The sequence below is a fragment of the Hevea brasiliensis genome, chromosome 12 (genome assembly GCF_030052815.1).
Source record: "Hevea brasiliensis isolate MT/VB/25A 57/8 chromosome 12, ASM3005281v1, whole genome shotgun sequence".
Classification (NCBI taxonomy): Eukaryota; Viridiplantae; Streptophyta; class Magnoliopsida; order Malpighiales; family Euphorbiaceae; genus Hevea; species Hevea brasiliensis.
Window position 1 is genome coordinate 96,695,422 of NC_079504.1, and position 27,655 is coordinate 96,723,076.

General features: G+C 38.3%; 1 non-coding gene across 1 annotated transcript; it reads right to left on the reverse strand.

Moving 5' to 3' along the window:
• Positions 1–24,406: 24,406 nt before the first annotated feature.
• LOC131171608 (small nucleolar RNA R71) lies at positions 24,407–24,513 on the reverse strand. The gene has a single exon (XR_009142268.1). It is a non-coding gene; the product is annotated as a small nucleolar RNA R71 (small nucleolar RNA).
• Between the last annotated feature and the right edge of the window lie 3,142 nt (positions 24,514–27,655).

The window sequence follows — 27,655 nt, forward strand, 5'->3', positions numbered from 1 at the left end:
GTTGGACTGAATTGGGTGAAAATAAGCTAGTGGGGCCAGACCTGATTAAACAGACAGAGGAAAAGGTGAAACTGATAAAGGCCAATTTGAAAGTTGCCTCAGACCGACAGAAATCTTATGCTAACTTGAAAAGAAAGGACATTGAATATGAAGTTGGCGAGAAAGTATTTCTCAAAGTATCACCATGGAAGAAAGTGTTGAGATTCGGGAAAAAGGGAAAATTAAGCCCTAGGTTCATTGGCCCATATGAAGTGATAGAACGTGTGGGACCAGTAGCCTACAGATTAGCCTTACTACTTGAGCTGGACAAGATACATAATGTGTTCCATGTCTCGATGCTCAGAAGATACAGATCAGATCCTTCACATGTCATCTCAGTAGAAGAAATTGTGGTACAACCTGACCTGACATATGAAGAAGAACCAATTAAAATCTTGGCACGAGAGGTAAAAGAGCTCAGAAACAAGACAATTCCACTAGTGAAAATCCTATGGAGACACCACAACACGGAGGAGGCAACCTGGGAGAGCGAGGAGATAATAAGGCAACAGTTCCCTCAGCTCTTCACATCAGGTAAATTTTAAGGACGAAATTTTTATTTAGAGGGGAAGAGTTGTAACATCCCTACTGTACTTATTTTGTACGTTCTAATGCTCCAGTAGTCAAATAACAGTCCAGGCAAGTCAGTATGTCTGGAACTACACTTCGGTGATAGTGAACAGACATATAATGATGAAATAAATAAAAAGAAAATACAAGAAAAATCAAACAAAAATGAAAGAGAGAAAATGATGCTAAGTTAAACGAGCCGGCACCACAGCGATGGGTGACCGCACCGGGAAGGCCGTTGCCGACCCCAGGACCGCGGGGAACCCTCTGAATCTAATTTTGAGACATAAATAAAGGTTTATTGAAATGTAATTGACACTAGAAATATCAAATAAAAATTAGTAATTAGTACAAAGAAAACTAAAAAAAATCGAGAAACAAACAAAAATCGGTGTTATCAAAAAATCAGGAATGTAACCCAAAGTAGGGTATTTTGGTCATTTGACACCTAGTGTTGCCTTTTGACCTCAATCTCCATTAAAAATAAATGATATTACACTTTAGAAATGACATGAAAAATTAAATTATGATACATTATGTAAATTGTGAAAGAAAAGAGGTAAATGTGTAAATAAAGGAAACTTAGTATAATTAAACATTAAACCATTTATTAGTGCTCCACTAACTATATTATAAAGTACATAAAATAAACAATAGTGGGCAGAAATGGGTCATCTTCAACCTTGAGAAAATGCTTGCCGAATTGCTCCTCCCAAAAACCTCCATGGCCACCATGCATGAAGCTTTTTCTCTCCATCATCAAGCCCTCATTTTCACTTGCTTCCTTCATTAAAGCTTGCCTATTCACCTTGGAGAAAATATTGGCAACAAGAAAAACCAGATTTGGTGAAGTTTTGATAAGCTCCAAAAGTTGTAAGTGTCCAAAACCTCTCCCTTGCTTTAGTAAAGCTTGTGTTTAGGTTGAGGTGAGGGTTTTGGTGAAGAGAAATGAAAGAAATAGTGAGAAATGGACTTGTCCATTTTCGGCAGCCATGAACCCTTGTTGAGCTTGAGTTATTTTTACTTCTAATGAATGAAAATGAAGGTTGATTAATTCAAATGAAAGTTGTAGTAAGTTTGTACATAAGTATGTGCATGTAGTGTTTAGATTAAAGGTGTGAAATAGAACCTTGATGCCTTGAGCAAACTGCCATGTTTGGCAGCCCCTAATAGCATGAAATTGTGTGTGAACATGTGGTTATTAATGATATATGTTAATGTTAAATTGTGGGCAGCAAGTGTAAGTGATATTGAAGTATGAATATGTTGAAGTATATGTGTAATATTAACATTGAAGTATGTTGAATTTGGGTGGATGTAAATATTGAAGTTTAATGGTGTATTGTGTGCCTTGTGAACTTGAGTATTCTGCCCAGAATTTTTGCTGGAATTGTGTACAATATATGTATGGAAGTGTTGTTGATTGAATATTGTAGTAATGAGGAGGAGAAGGAACATCAAATTGGGAGTGTATGTGCTTTGTGCAGGTTGTGTATTGGAGGCAGCACCTAATTTAGGCCATAAGTGCCAAACTGTGAACCCAATTGGTATGAGGCCAACATGGGGTGACACTAGACACCGAATAGGCCAACTTTCATATAGAAATGTTGCCAAAATTCTGCCTAGAAACTGACCTTAAAAAGTGACCAAATCCGGATTAGTGCATTTAAGGCCTGAAAACTGATCATTTGGGCAGCAGTTAGTGTTTAGGCCATAACTCACTCAAAACAGGTCCAATTGACCTGAAATTTTGACCATGAATAGTTAAGACCTATATCTACAAGTCTTATGAAGACACCAAAGCCCAGAAATGACCAGAACCAAGTCAAATGGCTTGCACAAGTTCGGGCACAAAAACTGCCGAACCAAAAGTGACCTAAAAATTGACCAAATTGTGCACTAAAAGTGCAATCTGTCCAGCTTTAGCAAATTGACCATATCTTGGTCTACACAACTCGGAATGACCTGAAATTTTGCCCCGCGTGCAATAAGACATAGAGCTGCAATTTTTCTTCTTTGACCAGAAGCTAAAAACCAAGAGAAATAGGACTTTAAGCTAGACCAATCTAGCACACAAAAATTGAGAATTTGACAATTTGCATACAATAATGCTTGAAGCATTTTGGCAATGAATGCCAACTTGTAAAGATGGTAAATTGCACTATATTGGCAGCATATTGAGATATAAATTGTGACATATTGATGCTAGAAACAACTTATCCATATTACCTAAAAAGGTCAACATATGCATTGACTTGTGAATTATGTAATAGTTAGTAAACTCCAAAAATTGAAGAATTAAACAATTAATTAATAATGTGCCCTAGTTTGCCTAGTTGACTAGTATGGATAGGTTGGCATGCCAATAGGATTCTCGACATTTACGTAAATGGCTTCAGGCCATTACGTGTTTTTGACTTATTATCTTTGCCTCAGTGACTTTAATAGCCTACGGCTATACATATTGTGTATTTATTCTTGGCTTATTGCCAGATTGACTATATGGCTTTCTAGCCACACTATTTGCACACCGGGAGACACTTTGTGACCAATGGTGTGACGGCCCGAGGTACTAGGTACCCAGTGCCAGTATATCCGTTTATCCAGTATGGTCAGTATATAGGCTACAGGGGCAGTAATTCAAGTACTATTAAATTCAAATACCTAAATCCAGTCTACTGACATACAGCAACACCAAAAATTTGTAAACACTTTATTTACTTTATTTTAGTATATATTTCTTTATATTTAGCGCCACTAAGCAAAATTGCTTAGCACGTTGCTTTTGTAACGCGTAGGTATTGTAGATACAGCTGGGGAGCCCAGCAGACCTACGACCGGGTGAGACATCATATCTGCACAGGAGTCCAAAGTCATCTGCACTGCATTGCATACATGGTAGGACTTAGGATATCTTGTATTTTGAACTTTTGTTGTATATTTGAAATTCAGCCCTGTATTTTATAATGTTATGAAAGCTCTAAGGTTTGTAATATTTTGTACATATTAAATAACATGGAAATTTTCTGTATATATTTAAATTATTATGGACTGTATTATGGAACTGTTTAATGACTGTAAAAGTCTATTGACTTTATTGAGAAATAGAGACTGTGAAATATTTGAGATTTTGATATCATGATATTAAACTGTTTTCAACAGGTTTGGAAGGACTGTTTGTCCTAAATATAGACGGCACCTTGCTAAATTTTTATTACCAGTCTTGAAACATTGATTTTAACAAAGTATGACAATAGTATCAACATGATATGAATATTACATAAATGACTTCTTAAAATCAAATTGACTTCAAGAAATGAGATAATCACAGACTAGGTGTTCCGGCACGCCGTGTAGCATACCTTGCTCGGCTATACTGTAGACGGTTGAGGGGTGTTACAAACTATCTCCACAGTCGCTTCCCGTTAGGTTACCCATCACCGGAGCTTCGACATATTTAACCTCTTTGCATTTCATTTCCTTAATTTCTCCTTAATTTTTTTTGGTCATTATTTAAGTTATTTATAGCTCCTCACTCTAGTTTAAACATAGTTCCAGACATTCTGGCTGTCCGGATAGACATTAATTACCAAAACAGTAGGATATACGGACTACCTAAAGTGAGGGTGTTACAACTCTTCCCCTTTAACAAAAATTTCATCCTCAAAATTTACATGATGTATGTAGTTGAGAAACTACTACCTCCTTGCTTCACCACTTTCCTGTATTGCCTCTTCCATATCTGGATTCAACTCTTCTCTAGCCTCCATGGCATATACCCTTGGCGCTACTCTAGCTTCGGACCTTTCAACTATCTCAGAAGCAGCCTTCTGTATTGTATTAGCTGCCTTTACTCTACCAGTTTTCCTACCCCTTTGAGCTGTAGGGGTAGGTCTATTAGCTTGTGTTGGAGCTATTGAACCACTCCTCTGGGGACAATCTCTTATGCAATGATCTATAGCCCCACACTTAAAACACCTTATAGTCAGCAGTCGACACTCCCCTTTGTGTGTCCTACCACAATGCACACATTCTGGCATTGGGGTCGATGCCCTTGCTACTGTATCTGGCGAACTAGCCACAGATACTCCAGATTGGCTTCTCTAGCCCTGTGTCTAGTCTTGTGAACCCTCAAGCTTCTTACTATCAGTCGACATACTTGATTGCCTTGGTCTAAATTCCCTCTTACATTGCCTGTCTTTATGGCTTTGCTCACTATTCCAGACTCTTTTCACATTTAAAGCAGCTTCTATCAAGTGAAGGAAACTAGTAATCCTCAAAGCTGTAATATATAACTTGATATTATCATTTAAACCTTCTTCAAATCTTCTACATCTGTCAGCTTCAGTGGGAACTATTTCTCTACCATACTGGCTCAACCTTACAAACTCCCTTTCATATTATGACACTGTTAATTGTCTCTGCCTCAAACTAATAAACTCTCTCCTTCTCTCTTCCAAATATACGTTACTAATGTGCTTCTTTCTGAACTCAGCCAAAAAGAATTCCCATGTCAACTGCTCTAGCTGAACCTCATGTGAGACTGTTTCCCACCACTGGTAAGCATCTTCCTGAAGTAGGGATACAACACCCTCTATATACTATTCTGGGGTACAGTGGAGCTGCTGCATGACTCTTTCTGTCCTTTCTAGCTAATACTCAGCTGCAGACGGATCATTCTCCTTTTTCCCCTTGAAGTCTATAGCTCCATAATTCCGGAGCCTTTCAAAATGGGACTTCTGCTATGGCTGTGGTTGTGGGGGTTGTGGAATTGCCCCTGCTAGCTTCCTAAAGAACTCCATTATTTGGTCAAACAAAGCCTATTGTGGTTGCGCAGGCCCTTCAACCATTGGTGGAGTAGGACCTCCCTTGTCACCAACATTACCCCCAGCCGAGGCATGGCTTTCTACCTCTTCCTCTATGGCTTTTTGGGACTCAGAGTCCATACCTTAACCTAAAACAAATAGAGAAATAGATCTGTATTAGTGTCACCTCGACTCTTATAGAATGCAATGCATGTTATGCACACTATCATCTTCTAGCTATCTATGCCTAGGAACACCTAAGCCTCTACTTTGATACCAATAAATGTAACACCCCTTACTCATCTACAGTGTAGTTGAGCAAGACATGCTACAATCTGTGCCGGAGCACCTTATCTTATCTTATTTTATTCCATATTAATTTTAACCCTATTATATTTTCAAACTCAATATTTTTTTTAAGTGGGAAAATAGGCAGAGTTTCCCTTGTTTTATTTACATTTGTCGTGTTAACATATTCACTTGTTTAAAATATCTTCAACATTTTCAAATTCAAATAATACAATAATTTCCATAAAATTCATAAATTCATCCATATCAAATTCAAACTCGTCTTATACATGAAATTTTCAAATTTATTATTTTACATCATGTACAAATTAATTATACAAATTGATAATTCACATTATAACTCCAAAAAATTAATTACAATGAATAAAAATAAAATTCCCTAATATAATACATGCAGGCCCTGTAACACCCCAAAGTTCGGTAGTGCGTTCTACTGCTCCGGTGACCAGTGCTGTCCGGACAGCTAGGATGCCTAGAACCACACTTTAATATGAGTGAGGAGACATAAAATAATGAAATACAAGAAAAGAAAGTACAAGAAAAACAAAGAAAAAATGATAGCAAAGAAATGTGACCAAGTTAAACGAGCCGGGAAACCTAACGATGGGTGACCGCACTGGGAAGTCACGGCGTGGACCGTTGACTGGCCCTGGACTGCGGGGAACCCTGGAAAACATTTTTTTGGACTTAAATAGAATCTTATTGAAGAATAAATATCATTAGAAAGATCAAAGAAAAATTAAATAACTAGTACAAAGAAAAGTGAGAAATCGAAAAACAGACAAAACCCGGTGTTACCGAAAAATCGGGAATGCAACCCGAACAGGGGCATTATGGTCATTTGACATCCCGAATTGTCTTTTGACCTAAATTTCCATTAAAAATAAATAATATTATACTTAGAAAATGAAATGAAAAATTAATTTGGTGGTACTTAAAGAAAATAGCTAAAATCATGGGTTAAATGTGGAATAAGTGGGAAGTTAGCTTAAAATATGATTTAATTTTGCTAGTGGACCACTAAGAACATTAAAATGATTAATTATACTTGTAAGTGGGCAGATTATTCCCACTCAAAGTTCATCTTCCTCACTTGGCTCAACATTGCCGAATTGAAGAACCTTGAAACCTCCATGGGCGTTTTGTGTAAAGCTTGATCCATCCCCTCATTTCAACCCAAATCACCTATGGTTCTTCATTAAACTTTGTCTACACATCACAAGGAAGATATTGATACCAAATTTGAGAAGTTTGGTGAGGGTTTAGCAAGTTACAATCAAAGGTAAGTTTACATTTTTTGAGAATTCCTTTGTTAAGTTTTGTGTGCATGTTATGGGTGTTGGTTTTGTGAAGGAAAATTTTGAGTTTGAAGAGTTATTGTTGTTTTCATTTTGGACAGCCATGAGTCACGTTTTTGATGAGATATTTGTGCATATAATTGATGAGAAATAATGTTGATCATGGTGATTTAGTAACCTAGTGAATTATTTCATGTTTATATGGTGATTTATGCACTTGGATGGGAATTGGTAAATTGGACGGCACTTTGATGTTGAAGAAGGTTTGCGGCAGCTTGGGAACACTTGAGTAATTGTATGTATTGAAGGAAGTGTGGGCAGAATATTGACCTAGAAGGATTGATGATATGTATGTAGATTGATATTGTAAAGTGTATGTAAAATTTGTAATGGTTAGGTGTGTATGTAATGGTACTTAGAAATTGTAAATGTGAATTATCTTTGGTGTGTTGAGGGTAATGGTAATCTGCCCAAAGTAATGTTAATGTAATGTAGAAAATGCTTTTGGTAATGTACCAAAACAGATTGGTAGGTAAGTAAACAAATTGCAAAGGTAAATGTGTGTTTGAAGTGGGGTGTGAAAGGCATATTGAGGGCAGTGTACATTTTAGCCTATAACCTTAAATGTGTAACCTCAATTGGTATGAGACCAATTTGAGGTGAAACTAGGCACAAAATTTGCCAACTTTCATTGAGAAAACATACCAAAATTCTGCTTGCAAGGTGATCTAAGAAAATGACCAATTCGGATTAGGTGCAATTAGGACCTGAAAAATGACCAATTGGGCAGCAGTGAGTGTTTAGGCCATAACTCACTCAAAACAGGTCCAATTCACCTGAAATTTTAACCATGAATAGTTAAGACCCATACCTACAAGTCTTATGAAGACACCAAAACCCAGAAATGACCAGAAGCAAGTCAAAAAGCTTGCACAAGTTCGGGTCCAAAAACTGGCCGAACCAGAGTTGACCAAATTGACCTAAAATTGACCTAAATTGGTACCATTTGACCAGCAATAGTATAATGACCATAACTTGGTCTACTTAACTCGGATTGACCTGAAATTTTGCCCCGCTTGCAATAAGACCTAGATCTACAAGTTTTTAGTTTTGACCGAAACTCGAAAACTGAGGGAATTAGGCCGTCCGGCTAGGTCAAACCAGTATCCCAAAATCCAGCAAGTTGCATTAAAATGCACTAAACAAGGAAACGAGTTTGGCAAAACATACCAAACCTAAAACCCTATCGAATGTGACATATTAACGACACTAAAACCTAATTTACCTAAAACGCAACGAGGGTCGGTATATTAGGTGATTAAGTGAATAATTGAGTTCAGTGCATTATTTACCAAACACCATCAATAGAGACAGTTTAATTTAGCACTGAAACACTTCAAATTGTGTTTCTCAGTTAACAAGGACTCAGCAAAAGGGAAGGAAACACTGAGTCCAGACCAGGGGGACAGTCATCAGAGGTTTGTGCACAACAACTATTTCTTTTGAATTATTTTCAATTGAAATAAATATTGACTATTTGTATATTATTGTTTTAAATTGTGGAAATGTATTTGAATGAATATTTATTGCTTGAAAAGCATTGTAAATGATTTGAAACTATGAGAAATTGTTTGAATGACATTGATGGATACTTATTGATTTAAAAGCATTGGAAATGGTTTGAAACCACAGCTATCATGTATATTGATTGTATTCCTCATTAGCTTGTCTAGTGGGACGAATTGAATTCCCTCTCTGGCTGAAGTGTTGAGGTGTGTGACTGTTGAGGACGAATTGGATGAGTACTCATATTTTTGCTAGCTAGCTATGTTATTCCTCATTAGTCATCGACTTTTGGGACGAATTGAACTATGAATCATGATTAAGCTGTGTGTGATTTATTGATATGTATTGTGAGATTGTGAAATGGATTTAAACTCTCATTGACATATACTATCTTTTGAATTCAAACATGATCTAACTTATGAAAATTATTGTGATATTGACAAATGGAGTTTAAATTCTTGTTGACAATTACTGTCTTGAATTTAACTATGGTTTTAAGTATCCACTATTTACATGATTTATGAATTGTGATTTAAATTGTATTTGGTTAATGTTGTGCACCACTGAGACATTGTCTCAGCGATAGCTTTTTATTGCTGTCGCAGGTAGAGAGACAGACAGGGCAGCAGACTAGGCTGCATATACATCCAGCGAGGGATTACCTGGTATAATGAGTATACCAGTATTTTGCATTTTGTACTGTAATGTATGACACTGTATGTACATTTTGTTTTTGGTTTTGAGCAGTTGTAAATTCAAATTGTACCTTGAAGTTGTAAATTAATTATGAGTTATTTGACTTGTGAAAATTGTATTATATTTCCTTATCTCAGACTTTGAAAAATTTCTATGGAATTGAGTTGATAAATTGTTGTGTTGAGAAATGTATTGGGGTTGAGATTTGGAAAATTATTGAAGTGCTTTTTTACAGGTTTTCTGAAGAACTGTTTTGTCCAAAATACAGATGGCACTCTGCCAAAATTTTTACAGAAATTCCAAATAAATCAAATGAGTTAGTTATTTCACTTCAGTTCACCAAAGTCTTTAACACCTGTAAATAGTGCTCACCACTGTAAAAGAAGTAAGAAAAGTTTTGAAAATCCCTTGTAGTGTATTTAATGGGTTATCAGTAGACGGAGTTGGTAATTCATTAGGTATACTACGGGATCATGTTATGCCTTACAGAGGGGTAGGGTGTGACAGGCCCTACCAAAATGCACTGCAACGAGGAGGTGACACTGGACACTATCTGCAAATCTGAACTCCCAAAAATCTCAGTCTGATGACTACCGGGCTATATCTCTATTTTTAGTACTTACGCGATGAAAAATCCAACGAGCTAAGCATTTTTGCTTAGTGGTGCAATAATGCAAAGAGAATACAATATACAAATAAGAGAAATAATTTCCTAGTTATAGTGCTTATAAAGGAAAATGCATATTCAATAAATTTTGGATTAGTTAAAAACTAGTTAAAATTTAAGATATCAACTCTTTCTAGTATTTTATTGGTTGATCCTATAATGATTTTAGACATCATTTAAAATTTTATAGAATTTTGGGAACATTTATTTTATTGTTATCTTTCTTTTCCTTCTTTGTCTTATTGTTTAATTCCTTTACTTTATTTCAATACATTTTTAATCTCATTAATACTTTTCACTGCCAAAGTAACCTATAACAGACTAACTGGACTGGATAAGTGGGTAAACAAGCATTGTGTCGACACACTTATGCCATGGGTCGTCATACCGTAGGACACATAATGTCAACTATGTATGCAATAGAATGGCTAAAAAGCCATGGTAGAAATCAAGCATAAAGCCATATCAATCATTATGTAACAGAATGGCTAAAAGCCATAATAATAGAACGGCATGAAACCCATGATAATAGAATGACGCAAGACCATAGGCAGTACTACAAATTAGAACCCTATTAGCATGCCAATCTATCCAAACCAATCATAACTAGGCATACATGGGCATATTTGCATCTTACGTATTTGTTCTTTGCATTTTGTATCATCGTGGTTACTATTTATATTACTATTCATGCAAATTTTGAATATTTCATAAATAATAGGAATACAAATTCTAAATTCATGATAGTACCACATTTTGGGTTATAAATTTGTTGGCATTAGTTGCCAATTACAATTCAAGTCTTTCTAGAAGTATTTCCACAATTCCATTGAACCAATCTACAGTTGATTTTGGCTAACCTTTCTTCACCAAAGTTGTTTCTTAATATCTCTACTTTAATTTTCTTTTTGAATAACTTCATTTGGAGTTTTGTAGCTCAAGTTATGGCTTTTTTACCATAACTGGTCGGATTGGCCAATGTCCAGAATTTTCTGGGGAGTTTTGGTTCTGGCAGTTTTGATGAGCTAAATTTGGTTAGCAATTTGATTAGGTTATATTTAGAATTTGGGTTTCTGTTCTTCATAAAAGTTGTTCTAATATGTCTAAGCTTTCCAAGGGTTCAAGAATCAGGTCATTTGGATCTGTCTACACAAAGTTATGCCCATTTGAACAATCACTATTCATATGGTCATTTTTCCAGGTCTAGAATTTTGTTACCCAGATTCAAGCCAATTTTAGGTCACTTTGTGTTCATTTTCTGATACACGTTGTGACACCCCTTACCCGTGTACAGTATACTTGAGTAAGTAATGCCACACGGTGTACTGGCACATTCTAATATACCTTAATTGATTTATATCATGCTTTTGAATATAATTTGTGAAATATAATTTATTTTAAGCCATTTACCGAAATTATTACTTATTTGAGGTTCCGAAAATTTTATAGAAAATCCGGCGGAGTACCGGCTAAAAATGGAGAAAACAGTTCTTCGGAACCTGTTAAAAACACTTCCAAATAATTTCCACACAATCCCAACTTCAATTCATCAATAGAGTCTCAACAATTTTTCAATTTCAGGTCTTAACAACCTTTTCATTTCTCAAACATCCATTTCTCAGGGTTCTCATATATAAACAACAATTAAATACTCAAATTATTTCCATACATAACTATAAATCTTTATTATTTACATGAACCTCAAAATACATTACATAAATCCCAAATACATATGAGAAAATAAAAATTTAATTACAAAATGACAAAATGACATCTAGTGTCCTACCAATGCACTGCAGGTGACGAGGTGACACGGACACTGTGCAGAACTGCAGGAAGGACTCACCTAGTTTGTGGTCTACTGGGCTCACGATCTGTATCTCCAGAACCTACGCGTGGCAAAAGCAACTCGCTAAGCAATAATGCTTAGTGGTGCAATAATAAAATAACAAGAAATAACAGAAAATAAATATGTATTGCATGTGCATGTTTTGTTTTTCATGTATTTGTATATCCATTCATTTATTTCTTTTACTTTACCCATTTTCATTCATTTGGTTGCCCAAGTAACCTACACTAGACGACTGGACTGGATAAACGGGTAAACTAGCACTGGGTATCAAGTACCTCGGGCCGTCACACCATCGGTCACATATGCATCTCCCGGTGTGCATCAGAACAGCTAACAAGCTGTAAATATATCAGGCACAAGGCCAAAGCTCAATACAAGGTCAGAATGGCTAAAAGCCATGAAATCACAGAATGGCATATTACCATGTGCAGTACTGCTAATTGAACCCTATTGGCATGCCAAACTATCCAAACCAATCATGTTAGGTATACTAGGGCATTTGAAACTTTTAAATTCTTCAATTTGTGCATTTCAAGTTTTGGTGTCACTATTCACCTTATTGGTCAACAAAAATATTGACTTTTGGATAGAAAATATGTACATTGACTTTGGCATTCCCAACATACCACATTTTACATTTAAAACTTGTTAGAATTGGTCACCATTACCATTTCTAACTTAAAACCAAGAGGGCAGAAAATTTCAGTTTTTGAAGCATATGTTTACTGTTCCATTAAGCACTGTTGCAGTGAGAATTTGAAGAAATGACAAACATGAAAGTTGTTCCTTATTTTGTCTAGTTTAATTTTCTTTTTTGAATCACTCCATTTGGAGTTTTGTAGCTCTAGATATGGTCTAAAAACCCCAGCTGGCCGGATTGCCAATCTGCAGAATTGACCATATCTACAGTAACATGAACAGTGACTGCCACTACCATTTGGGTTAGGTTCTGGCCATAATTTGGGGTAGGTTTCTTCATGAAAGTTGTTTTTCTATGTCTTAAATTGTTGCTGTAAAAATTTCAGGTCAATTGACCAAATCTACAGTGAGTTATGGCCAAATGAACATTTGGTCATTCTGCAGAATCAGTTGCAGGGTATCCGGATTGGGGCCAAGTTTTGGTTCTCTTGCTTTGGTCTTTTGGGCATGGTTTCTTCAGAAAAAATGTGCCATTATAAGCCTAGTTTCATGGCCAATTGGCCAAACACCAATTGGACTAACACAGCCAAAGTTATGGCTATGTAATTGGACTGAAATCTCAGTCCATTCTTTGCTGTCCCTAGCGACATAGACATTCCCTTTACCATGCTATTTTTCAGTCCATATTATGGTCAAATCTCCTCAAATGGTCACTAGTTGACCATTAAAATGTTCTCTAACAATTTCATAAGCCAAATCAATTTTCACTCCCCAAAACCCTAGCTTCACATTATGTTTTCTACAAAATGCCTTAGTTAGCATACCAACTTATTATTCTTATATTTATAAACTTCCAACATGATTCTAGTTCACTTCAAGCTCATCAAAAACAGTTCTTCCTATTCCTTCACTAGGGCAGCCGGAATTCATGTACACATACACATGAGTTTTGTTCATTTAAATTACATTTTCTTACTAAATTCAAGTTCTCATTCATGAAATTAAAGAGTTTTTAGGTATATAGTGCACTAACCTTGAATAGGGCAGATTTTTCCCAACTCTAAACTTCACTTTCCTTCACTTTCTAGGCTGCCAAAAGATTGTTTAAGGTGTGGGGTAAAATTTTAATGAAGAGAGGTTAGGGTTTTGTGGTGAAATAAAGTAGAAATCAAGCTTGAGAAGTGAGGTTTAATGGAGGTTGAGAGAGGGAGAGAGAGGCTGCCGTTTGATGAAGGAAGAAGAACAGAATTTTTGTTTCAATTTTGCCTCATTTTCCCTTTTTAATGAAATTGCTTGATTGTCATTAGTGGAGTGTGATGTCAAAAGTCCCATTTTTCTCATTTTTCTTTTCTTTTCTTTTCTACTTGATTTCAATTCAATTTTTAGTAATGTTTATTCATATTTTATGTCATATTAATTATTTACTCAACTGGACAAGTCGGCCAAAAATCACCTCTGAAGGCGAAATGACCAAAATGCCCTCCGTTTGGCTTAACGGGTCAAAATTGTCTGTACCGATTGAAAAATTTTTCTAAATATTTTCTTGGCATTCTAATGCCATAGGAACCTCAATAACCCTTCTCTAGAGTCCCAAAAATTATTTTAAAATTTTTCCCCTGGGTCTAGGGCTCCTCGTTGTGAGAACCGCAACTTCCCTCTGGTTACCCATCGCTTGGGCACCAGCTCGTTTAACTCGGTTGTATTATTTCTAAAATTTTTACTAAATTTTTCTTGTTAATATTTGAGTTAATTATGGTCCCTCACTTTGATTTAAATATTTTTCCGGACGTTCTAGCTGTCCGGACCGACACCGATCCAGAGCATGAGAATGTACGGAGTTGCTATAGGGAGGGTGTTACAACTCTTCCCCTCTAATTTAAATTTCGTCCTCGAAATTTACCTGATGCAAACAGTTGAGGGAACTGCTGCCTCATCGTCTCTTCACTTTCCCAAGTTGCCTCTTCGGTGTTGTGGTGCCTCCAAAGCACTTTCACCAGTGGAATCCGCTTGTTCCTCAACTCTTTCACTTCCCGAGCCAGGATCCGTAGAGGTTCTTCTTCATACGTCAAATCCGGTTGTATTTCAATTTCTTCCCTAGAGATGACATGTGAAGGATCTGAGCGGTATCTTCTGAGCATGGATACGTGAAACACATTGTGGATCTTGTCCAGCTCTGGTGGTAAAGCTAGCCTATAGGCCACTGGACCCACACGTTCGATGATTTCATATGGGCCAATGAACCTAGGGCTCAACTTACCTTTCATTCCAAACCTCAATACCTTCTTCCAAGGTGACACCTTGAGGAACACTTTGTCGCCAACCACATATTCTATTTCTTTTCTCTTCAGGTCGGCATAAGATTTACATGCATGCGAGGCAACCTTTAAGTTGGCTTTGATTGATTTTACCTTCTCCTCACTGTTTCACTGTGTCGGCCCTACCGATTTGTCTTCGCCCAATTCAGTCCAAAGACACCGAGTTCTACATTTTCTCCCATACGATTGCTTCATATGGGGCCATTTGGATGCTAGCTTGGTAGCTATTGTTGTATGCAAATTCGCGATGGGAGGTATCTATCCCACTTCCTCAAACTCAATGACACAACTCCTCAGCATATCCTCAAGGACCTGGATTACTCTTTCTGATTGCCCATCCATCTGAGGATGGAAAGCTGTGCTGAAATGGAGTTGTGTACCCAAGGACTCATGTAATTTTTTCCAAAATCTCGATGTGAACCTTGGGTCTCGATCAGATATGATGGAAAGTGGAATTCCATGCAGTCTAACTATCTCACTGATATATAATTCTGCTAACTTCTCTAGTGAGTAGTCAGTCCTAACTGGCAGAAAGTGTGCTGACTTGGTCAATCTATCCACTATTACCCATGCTGCATCATGTTTCTTCTGGGTGAGAGGTAGACCACTTACAAAATCCATGGTGACCCGATCCCATTTCCATTCAGGTATGCGTATAGGCTGTAGCAAACCTGATGGAACTTGATGTTCTGCCTTGACTTGCTGACATGTCAAGCATTTAGTCACGTAGTCAGCTATGTTCTTCTTCATACTGTGCCACCAATATCAAGCTTCAAATCATGATACATCTTTGTACTTCACAGGTGCATAGCATATACACCGGTGTGTGCCTCTTTTAGAATCGGCCTTCAATTCCCCATCATCCGTACACACAGTCTTTCTTTGTAATACTGAGACACCCATGCTTTCACCCCATAGTCGATTGCTTTTCCCTCGAGATCTTGCTCATAATAGCCATTAACTTTTCATCCGCCTTTTGCCCATCTAAAATCTATCAGAGTTTGGCCTCACTTGCAACTCAGCCAAAATAGCTCCATCTCGAACCAAAGATAGACGGGCATTCAATGATCTCAAAGCTGTGATGGACTTTCTGCTCAAAGCATCAGCAACTACATTTGCCTTCCCAGGATGGTAGTCAATTACACAATCATAATCCTTCAGGAACTCAATCCATCGCCTTTGTCTAAGGTTGAGCTCCTTCTGGGTTGGCAAGTATTTCAGGCTTTTGTGGTCTGTGTAAATGTAGCACTTTTCACCATACAAGTAGTGCCTCCATATTTTCAGTGCGAAGATAATTGCTGCAAGCTCTAAATCATGGGTAGGGTAATTCTGTTCATGTGGCCTTAGCTGCCTGGAAGCATAAGCGACCACCTTCCCCTCTTGCATCAATACACACCCTAGCCCATTATGTGAGGCATCACTGTAGACCACGAAATCCTTTCTCGACATCGTGTTAGCACACTAGTGCCTCTGTCAACATAGCCTTCAACTTCTCAAAACTGTCCGACACTTGTCATTCGGTCAAATCTAACATTCTTGTGTAACAACTTGGTCATTGGAGCGGCTATTAGGAAAATCCTTCACAAATCTTCTGTAATACCCAGCTAGCCCCAAGAAGCTTCTGACCTCAGTTGTATTTCTGGGAGGCTTCCATTCCATCACTGCTTCTATTTTCTTGGGATCCACCCTAATCCCATCAGCTGACACTATGTGTCCAAGGAATGCAATCTCATTCAGCTAAAAGTCACACTTGGACAGCTTAGCATACAGCTCCTTTTCTCTCAGGGTTTGCAGAACAATCCTCAAATGCTTATCATGTTCTTCCCTGGTCTTAGAATACACCAAAATATCACCAATAAAGACCACTACGAACTGATCTAGGTATGGATGGAAGATACAGTTCATAAGGTCCATAAATGCCGCTGGTGCATTTGTTAGGCCAAAGGGCATCACCAGAAACTCATAATGCCCATATCGTGTCCTGAATGCAGTCTTGGGCACATCTGCATCCTTTACCCTCAACTGATGATACCCTGATCTGAGATCAATCTTAGAAAATACTCCTGCTCCCTTCAACTGATCAAACAGATCATCTATTCTAGGCAACGGATATTTGTTCTTCACAGTCACTTTGTTTAACTGTCGGTAATCAATGCAAAGCCTCAAAGTCCCATCCTTCTTTTTCACAAACAGCACTGGAGCTCCCCATGGTGACACACTGGGGTGTATGAACCCCTTATCCAGCAACTCTTGCAACTGAGTTTTCAACTCCCTCAATTCAGTGGGTGCCATCCTATAAGGAGCAATGGAAATAAGTGCTGTACCCGGCAGTGTCTCAATAGCAAATTCAACTTCCCTTTCTGGTGGCAAACCAGGCAATTCTTCAGGAAATACCTCTGGGAAGTCTCTTACTGTGGGTATGTCACTCAGGTTTGGCTTAGCCTGCCTAGTATCCACCACATGTGCTAGGTAGGCTTCACAGCCTTTTCTCATCATTCTTCTTGCAACAGTGGCTGAGATGACATTGGACAAGAAATCTGTCCTTTCCCCCACAACTGTAATTTCATTACCCTCAGGGGTTTTCAAAGAAATTCTCTTCAATTTACAATCAACTATTGCCTGATGACGTGACAACCAGTCCATTCCCAAAATCACGTCAAACTCGTGGAAAGGCAACTCAATCAAGTCTGCCAAGAATTCATACCCCTGAATCCTCAACGGGCAACCCTTGTATACTTTGTTCACCACTACACTGTGACCTAATGGATTAGTGACCAGAATGTTTTGGTCACTCTCCCTTATCAGTATCCCCCTTTCTACGGGTAGGTTGATGCAAATGTAGGAATGAGCGGATCCTGGATCCACCAATGCATGCACAGGTGTAGTGTAGAGGGAAACGCACTCGATGACGCCCGGGCATCTTGCTCCTCCTGAGCTCTCAGGGCATAATTTCTGGCAGGTGGTCTATTATCTGGCCTCTCAGCTGGCTCGGATGCAGGCCTCTGTGATGGTCCCACTACGTCAGACTTACCAGATTTTCTACCTCTCTGTGGTGCAGGAGCAGGTCTGTCTGCTTATGTTGGAGCAGCTGTAGTAGTTCTGCGTGGACAGTTCCTTAACTGATGCTCTGTTGACCCACACCTCAAGCAAGCACTAGTTACTCTCCAACACTCCCCCTTATGCCATTTCAGGCAGTGTGGACATGCAGAAGATGCTGGGGCTGGTCCCCTGAACCCCATCCCTGGAGAGCTGCCCACTGATGGTGTGGGTGACCTCTCCTAGGGGTGAATCGTGGCTCGGGCCTCGAGACTGACCTGACCACGTGGGTGAGCTGAACTCTTTGCAGGTGGACATCTGAACTTCTTTCCAGTGCGGAGATGAGCTAGACGACCGGTCCCCTCTTCTCTGTCTCTCCTTCAGGTCCGCTCACTTATTCTTACTTTTTCAACCCTTATTGCAGCTTCCACTAACTTGCTAAATTTCGTGATTCCCAAGGCAGTGAGCTGGATCTTGATGTTGTCATTTAGTCCCTCTTCAAATCTCTTACATCTTTCAGCTTCATTAGGGACTATCTCCCTTCCGTAGCGGCTTAATCGAACAAATTCCTTCTCATATTCGGCCACTGATAGCTGTCTCTGCCTCAGGTTAATGAACTCTCTTCTTCTCTCTTCCAGGTATACAGTACCCACATATTTCTTCTTGAATTCTGAGAGAAAGAAGTCCCAAGTTACAGCTTCTGGCTGCACTTCACTGGACACAGTGTCCCACCATTCGTAGGCATCATCTTGCAACAGGGATATGGCAGCCTCTAGGTTTTGCTCTGGGGTGCAGTGAAGTTGTTTTAAGACTCTGCCCGTTCTGCTCAACCAATTCTCGGCTGCAACAAAGTCATCTTCTCTCTTGCCGAAGAAATCCACCGCCCCAAACTTTCTTAGCCTTTCCAGGTGTGATTTCTGCTGTGGAGCTGGTGGTGGTGGTGGTGGTGCTGGCATTACTCCGGCCATTTGTCTAAAGAAATCGGCCATTTGCTGGAACATGGCCTGTGGAGGCTGAGCGGGCTCTGCCTGAGCTGGTGGAGCAGATTCTCCCATGCCCCTAGTCTCAGCTGCTACAGGTGGAGCATGACTCTCCACTTCCTCCTCAACAGCTCTCTGAGATGAAGGGTCCATATCCTATTCAAAATAACAAAGACAAACAGATCTGCATTAGTGTCACCTCGACTCTTACAAATGAAATGCATGGTATGGACTCAATCTAGGCCCAGAAACGCCTAAACCGTGCTCTGATACCACTAAATGTGACACCCCTTACCCGTGTACAGTATACCCGAGTAAGTAATGCCACACGGTGTACTGGCACATTCTAATATACCTTAATTGATTTATATCATGCTTTTGAATATAATTTGTGAAATATAATTTATTTTAAGCCATTTACCGAAATTATTACTTATTTGAGGTTCCGAAAATTTTATAGAAAATCCTTAGTCTGCTAAAAATGGAGAAAACAGTTCTTCGGAACCTGTTAAAAACACTTCCAAATAATTTCCACACAATCCCAACTTCAATTCATCAATAGAGTCTCAACAATTTTTCAATTTCAGGTCTCAACAACCTTTTCATTTCTCAAACATCCATTTCTCAGGGTTCTCATATATAAACAACAATTAAATACTCAAATTATTTCCATACATAACTATAAATCTTTATTATTTACATAAACCTCAAAATACATTACATAAATCCCAAATACATATGAGAAAATAAAAATTTAATTACAAAATGACAAAATGACATCTAGTGTCCTACCAATGCACTGCAGGTGACGAGGTGACACGGACACTATGCAGAACTGCAGGAAGGACTCACCCAGTCTGCGATCTACTGGGCTCACGATCTGTATCTCCAGAACCTACGCGTGGCAAAAGCAACGCGCTAAGCAATAATGCTTAGTGGTGTAATAATAAAATAACAAGAAATAACATAAAATAAATATGTATTGCATGTGCATGTTTTGTTTGTCATGTATTTGTATATCCATTCATTTATTTCTTTTACTTTGCCCATTTTCATTCATTTGGTTGCCCAAGTAACCTACACTAGACGACTGGACTGGATAAACGAGTAAACTGGCACTGAGTATCAAGTACCTCGGGTCGTCACCCCATCGGTCACATATGCATCTCCCGGTGTGCATCGAGCACTAACAAGTCAGAATATATCAGGCACAAGGCCAAAGCTCAATACAAGGTCAGAATGGCTAAAAGCCATGAAATCACAGAATGGCATTTTTCCATGTGCAGTACTGCTAATTGAACTCTATTGGCATGCCAAACTATCCAAACCAATCATGTTAGGTATACTAGGGCATTTGAAACTTTTAAATTCTTCAATGTGTGCATTTCAAGTTTTGGTGTCACTATTCACCTCATTGGTCAACAAAAATGTTGACTTTTGGATAGAAAATATGTACATTGACTTTGGCATTCCCAACATACCACATTTTACATTTAAAACTTGTTAGAATTGGTCACCATTACCATTTCTAACTTCAAACCAAGAGGGCAGAAAATTTCAGTTTTTGAAGCATATGTTTACTGTTCCATTAAGCACTGTTGCAGTGAGAATTTGAAGAAATGAAAAACATGAAAGTTGTTCCTTATTTTGTCAAGTTGAATTTCATTTTTTGAATCACTCCATTTGGAGTTTTGTAGCCCCAAATATGGTCCAAAAACCCCAGCTGGCCGGATTGCCAATCTGCAGAATTGACCATATCTACAGTAACATGAACAGTGACTGCCACTGCCATTTGGGTTAGGTTCTGGCCATAATTTGGGGTAGGTTTCTTCATGAAAGTTGTTTGTCTATGTCTTAAATTGTTTCTGTAAAAATTTCAGGTCAATTGACCAAATCTACAGTGAGTTATGGCCAAATGAACAGTTGTTCATTTGGTCATTCTGCAGAATCAGTTGCAGGGTATTCGGATTGGGGCCAAGTTTTGGTCCTCTTGCTTTGGTCTTTTGGGCATGGTTTCTTCAGCAAAAATGTGCCATTATAAGCCTAGTTTCATGTACAATTGGCCAAAAACCAATTGGACTAACACAGTCAAAGTTATGGCTGTGTAATTGGACTGAAATCTCAGTCCATTGCTGCTGTCCCTAGGCAGCATAGACATTCCCTTTACCATGCTATTTTTTAGTCCATATTATGGTCAAATCTCCTCAAATGGTCACTAGTTGACCATTAAATTGTTCTCTAACAATTTCATAAGCCAAATCAATTTTCACTCCCCAAAACCCCAGCTTCACATTATGTTTTCTACAAAATGCCTTAGTTAGCATATCAACTTATTATTCTTATATTTATAAACTTCCAACATGATTCTAGTTCACTTCAAGCTCATCAAAAACACTCCTTCCTATTCCTTCACTAGGGCAGCTGGAATTCATGTACACATACACATGAGTTTTGTTCATTTAAATTACATTTTCTTACTAAATTCAAGTTCTCATTCATGAAATTAAAGAGTTTTTAGGTATATGGTGCACTAACCTTGAATAGGGCAGATTTTTCCCAACCCTAAACTTCACTTTCCTTCACTTTCTAGGCTGCCAAAAGGTTGTTTAAGGTGTGGGGTAAAATTTTAATGAAGAGAGGTTAGGGTTTTGTGGTGAAACAAAGTAGAAATCAAGCTTGAGAAGTGAGGTTTAATGGAGGTTGAGAGAGGGAGAGAGAGGCTGCCGTTTGATGAAGGAAGAAGAACAGAATTTTTGTTTCAATTTTGCCTCATTTTCCCTTTTTAATGAAATTGCTTGATTGTCATTGGTGGAGAGAAAGTTTAATGACATCATGTGATGTCAAAAGTCCCATTTTTCTCATTTTTCTTTTCTTTTCTTTTCTACTTGATTTCAAATCAATTTTTAGTAATTTTTATTCATATTTTATGTCATATTAATTATTTAATCAACTGGACAAGTCGGCCAAAAATCACCTCTGAGAGCGAAATGACCAAAATGCCCTCCGTTTGGCTTAACGGGTCAAAATTGTCTGTACCGATTGAAAAATTTTTCTAAATATTTTCTTGGCATTCTAATGCCATAGGAACCTCAATAACCCTTCTCTGGAGTCCCAAAAATTATTTTAAAATTTTTCCCCCGGGTCTAGGGCTCCTCGTTAGAACCGCAACTTCCTCCAGTTACCCATCGCTTGGGCACCTACTGCTTAACTCGGTTGTATTTTATTTCTAAAATTTTTACTAAATTTTTCTTATTAATATTTGAGTTAATTATGGTCCTCACTTTGATTTAAATATTTTTCCGACGTTCTAGCCGTCTGACCGACACCTGGCCACTAAGAGAATGTACGGAGTTGCTATAGGGAGGGTGTTACACACTTAAATTGTATAGATGTTTTTAAGAACATTTGCATTCTAAATCATAACATTTAGATAAGTATTTTCATGCATAGTAGTTGATTTCATTAGTTTTCATAAATTCTATTACCAAGCCCTTAATTCCATGTTTTCTGCATTATTTCAGGTGTTTTGGTGAAGCCCCAAAGGATGGATGTGCAAAGGAAAGCTTGGAGAGGTAAAAAGACAAAGAATTGCTACTGATACAAAGTACACGGCTCGTGTAAACCAAGCACCAGACCCGTGTAACTCCCTGCCAAAAAAAAGCCAAGAGAATCGATGAGAAGCACAAGTACACGGGTCGTGTAAGTAGACCCGTGTAATCTGCAGGGACCTGTGTAAGTCTCTGCCAAGCGCAAGCTTGAAGAACCTTATGGGAACAATAGTATACGGCCCGTGTAATCAGGCCTGTGTGGTTGGCTCAAACCCATGTAACTTTTTGTGCCAAAACAAGACCACGCGATTCTCCTCCAGCAAATTACACAGCCCTACTTTGCGGGACCCATATAGTGACACACAGGCCGTGTACTATGCTGCAGCTTATTTTCTGAATCAAATTACCCTCCTGTTTTCTGATTCAAATGAGACTCCTAAAGCCTTTTGGACTCAGAATGACCTAACCCTAGAGCAAACAATATAAATAGAGAAGAAAACACCAGGAAAAGAGGTCGGCCAGTGATGTCGGGAATGTTGCTGAAGGTTGCTGTTGTCGTGCTCTACATCACTACCAAAAGAAGTCTTTCAGCTGAAGCTCCACAAGATCAAAGCTAAAACTCTCTTTGGTTTCTTCATTTCATCTCTTTAGACAAAATTTTATTACTTTATTTCTTTTGCATAACTCTCTTTTTATTGTTTTTACTTTTTTATCATGACATTTGCTGAACTCACCATGAGTGAGTAGTTTTCTTATTCTGGATTTGGGAGAGTAGCTCTTGTAATTATTATTATGGATGAACACTGAGTTTTATTTATTGGATTTGAGATTCATTTCTTGATTTAATCTCTTGTGATCTTAAAGCATGCTATGTGTTGGTACCTACTTAGTTATGATTATAGATGTTAATTGAAGGACTGAAAGGTGAAGATTAACATTAGAAAATTGAGATCTTAAACCTAGGAATTCTGACCTAGAGATAGGCTGATACCTTTGTGGAACCTAAAAATTGGTCAAAGGTCTTAAAGGATTTTAATTGATTTCATCACCACGAAAGTAGGGTTTGAGTTAATTAGAATACACCCTAGATGCCTTGAGAGAGGATTTAGAATAGCTTAGGACTGATTTCCATCAAGGAAAATGATCCTTAAATTCAGTAAATAAACAAGATAACATCCCTAGTATGATTCAAGTGTGAAATCCTAATTCCAGAATTGCTTCAAATAAATCATTTCATTTTAAGTTTACCATTTTAGTGTTTAAAGTTAACAAACTTCATTCCCTAAGTATTCGATAGCTTAGACAGTCAAGGTTTCTGTGTAGATTGGTACTTACTAAACAAAATTCCTCGTGGAAATGATACTCTACTTATCACTTTATTACTTGTTAGCGATACGTGCACTTGCGGTAATTGTAAAATAGTGAAACAAGTTTTTGGCGCCGTTGTCGGAGAATTTTGTTTTTAGTAATATCAAACGATAGGAGATTTAGCTTATTTAGGCAATTATATTTATTATTTAATTTTATTTTACTGGTTGTATTTCTTTTCTTTTCTCTTAGGTACCCGATCTGGTATATGACCAGAACAAAGTCAGAAGAAATTTTGGACTGTGATCCAGAAATAGACAGAACTCTAAAAGCCATCAGAAAGGAAAGGAAACATCAAGTGCACGGTCAAGGAGATCCCAAAATCCCAACCATGGCTGATAATAATGACAGACCAAGACTCTTGAGAGATTACGGGGCTCCATCTGTCCAAGGATTTCAGCCCAGTGTCACTAGACCCACAGTGGAAGCCAACAACTTTGAATTAAAACCAACATGGCTCCAAATGATTCAACAAACCCAGTTTGCAGGTTCACTAGCAAAGGACCCACACTATCACCTCCTGTGTTTTCTTGCCCTATGTGATACATTCAGGATGAATGGAGTGTATGATCAAGCAATAAGACTCAGAGCATTCCCATTCTCCCTTCAAGATAGGGCAAGGAAGTGGTTACTTTATCAATCGGCTGGAACATTCACTACCTGGGAAAACGTCACTCAAGCTTTTCTAGCAAGGTATTTCCCACCTGCAAAGACTTCAAAGCTGAGACTTGAGCTCAACACCTTCAGACAAAAGGAGGGAGAATCACTCTATAACGCATGGGAAAGATATAAAGACCTACAGAGGGAATGTCCACACCATGGCATAAAAGATTGGCTATTGGTGCAAAATTTCTATAATGGATTACTATCCTCTATAAGGAGCACAATTGATTCAGCTGTAGAGGGTGATCTAATGGAGAAAACAGTGCCACAAGCACTTGAACTCCTAGAAAGGGTTGCATACCATAACTATGAGTGGTCAAATGAAAGAGGAAATGTAAGAAGAACTGTAGGAGTCCTAAAAATAGATGCCCTAAGCATGATAAATGCCCAGTTTGATTAGCTCACAAAGAAACTCGAAAAAATGAAAGCCAACGCAGTTGGTACAAATAGTCAACATGAGGGCAACTACGAAGGAGGGTACATGAATTCAGAATACAGCAATTTCAATGAACCTACAGAACAGATGAACCATGTGAATAATGGAGGAAACTTTAACCAGAGGCAGCCAAACAATCAGTATTCAAATACTTATAACCCTGGATGGAGAAACCACCCAAACTTCTGATGGTCCAGTTAGCAGAACTAGCCAATAAACAAGCAATAAGGGTACAAATCTCCAGCACCCCCTGGATTTCAGAATAGAGGTCAGAACCTTGCACAGCCATCGCTACCTCTCCAACCTCAACAACCTAAACCGAAAATGACCATAGAAACCATGATGGAAGGATTCCCAGTAGCTCAACAATAACAAACTGAATTGATTAAACAGCTGACTTTCAGAATGGACCAACTTGCTACCCATAACAAAATGCTAGAGAATCAAATTGCTCAGCAGGCAAGTTCTTCAAGTAAGGCTGCTGGCAAACTACCCAGTCAACCAGAAATGAACCCAAGGGAGCATTGTAAGGCAGTTGCACTGAGAAGTGGGAGAACTCTAGTACAACCAGAGGTAGAATCGACAGAGGAAACCATAGAAAAATCTAAAGACCAAGCAGAGAAAAAGGAGGAAAAAGATAAGAAAAATTAAGAAGAGGAAGCAAGGAAGACAAAGAAATTACCAGAACCATACCAGCCTCCCCTACCTTTTCCTCAGAGATTTCACAAAGCCAAATTGGACAAGTAGTTTGGGAAGTTTTACAGAAACTTTACATTAAAATCCCCTTCACTGAAGCACTTTCTCAGATGCCATCTTATGCCAAATTTCTTAAGGAAATTCTGTTAAAGAAAAGGAAGCTAGAGGACTACGGAACAGTAGCTCTAACAGAGGAATGCAGTGCCATTCTGCAAAACAAACCGCTTCCAAAGTTGAAGGATCTAGGAAGCTTCTCCATACCCTGTATCATTGGTAACAAGAAAATAGACAAGGCCCTCTGCGTTCTTGGAGCAAGCGTTAGCCTAACGCCTCTATCAATATGCAAAAAGCTGAAAATTGGGGAACTGAAACCCACAACAATCTCATTGCAATTAGCTGATCAATCCATTAAATATCTTGTAGGAATACTTGAGAACATCCCTATCAAAGTGGGCAAATTCTTCATTCCAGTGGACTTCGTTGTCCTTGAGATGGAAGAAGATGTCTAAATTCCCATCATCATGGGAAGACCATTCTTGGCAACCGTCGGAGCCATCATAGACGTTAAAAATGGATGATTAACTCTCAAGGTAGGAGAAGAAGAAGTGGAGTTCAACTTGTTCGACACAATGAAACACAAATTTGAACCTGATGAATGCTTTAAGGTTGACATAATTGACAAACAAGTTAGAGAAGAATTTCATAAGACACATCCTAATGATCCTCTTGAAGCATGTATTGTGCGCAGCCACACAGTGGATGATGAAAATACTGAAATAGTAGCATGTGCACAACAGTTGGCAGCTCCTCCACCCCTACCTTTAGCTAAGGCTTTTGAGATGGAGGATTTGAAGGAGGAACAAACCGAAGGTAAGCTCCAGGAAAATGCCAAATAGGTAGAGCTTAAACCTCTCCCATCTTCGCTAGGTATGCATTTCTGGACTCAAATTCTAAATATCCTGTTATAATCAATGCTAGCCTGTCTAAGTTAGAAGAGGAAAAATTGTTAAGAGAACATAGGATCCATAGCAAAGAATTAGGGTATAAAATAGAATACCTGAAGGGAATCAACCCTTTAATTTGCATGCATAGGATACCCATGGAAGAAAACAGTAAACCCACAATCGAACACCAAAGAAGACTTAACCCAAATATGAAAAAGGTAGTGAAGAAAGAAATTTTAAAACTTCTGGATACAGGTATCATATACCCAATTTCTGATAGTAAATGGGTTAGTCCAGTACATGTAGTTCCTAAGAAAGGTGGGACAACGGTTATTTGTAATGCGAGCAATGAACTAATCCCAACTAGAGTAGTCACTGGTTGGCGAATGTGCATAGATTATAGAAAATTAAATGGTGCCACCAGAAAAGACCATTTCCCCCTCCCCTTCATTGACCAAATGCTAGAAATATTAGTGAAACACTCTTATTTCTGTTACTTGGATGGGTATTTGGGATTCTTTCAAATTCCTAAGCACCTAGAAGACCAAGAAAAGACAGCATTCACTTGTCCCTATGGAACATTTGTATATAGGAGAATGCCTTTTGGTCTTTGTAATAGCCTTGCTACCTTTCAAAGATGCATGATGGCTATCTTTTCTGATTATATTGAAGATATTTTGGAGGTTTTTATGGATGATTTTTCTGTCTATAGAACTACTTTTGATGATTGCCTAGCTAATTTATCTAAGGTGTTGCAAAGATGTGAATAATCAAACCTGGTCCTAAATTGGGAAAAATGCCACTTTATGGTAAGGGAAGGTATAGTTCTGGGACATTTGATATCAGAAAGAGGAATTAAAGTAGATAAGGAGAAAATTGAGATCATTAAAAACATGCCACCACCAACGTCAGTCAAGGGAGTACGAAGCTTTTTGGGACATGCAGGATTTTACAGAAGATTTATCAAGGACTTTTCCAAAATAGCTAAGCCATTTACTAACTTGTTAAACCAAGATGTTCCCTTTGATTTTGATGAAAATTGCCTTGTCTCCTTTAACAGAATCAAAGAGGCCCTAATATCAGCACCAATAATGCAGCCACCGAATTGGGAGCTACCATTCGAGGTCATGTGCGACACGAGCAATTTTGCAGTTGGAGTAGTGCTCGAGCAAAGAAAAGATAAAAAGCTCCATGCTATTTATTATGCTAGCAAGACACTCGATGATGC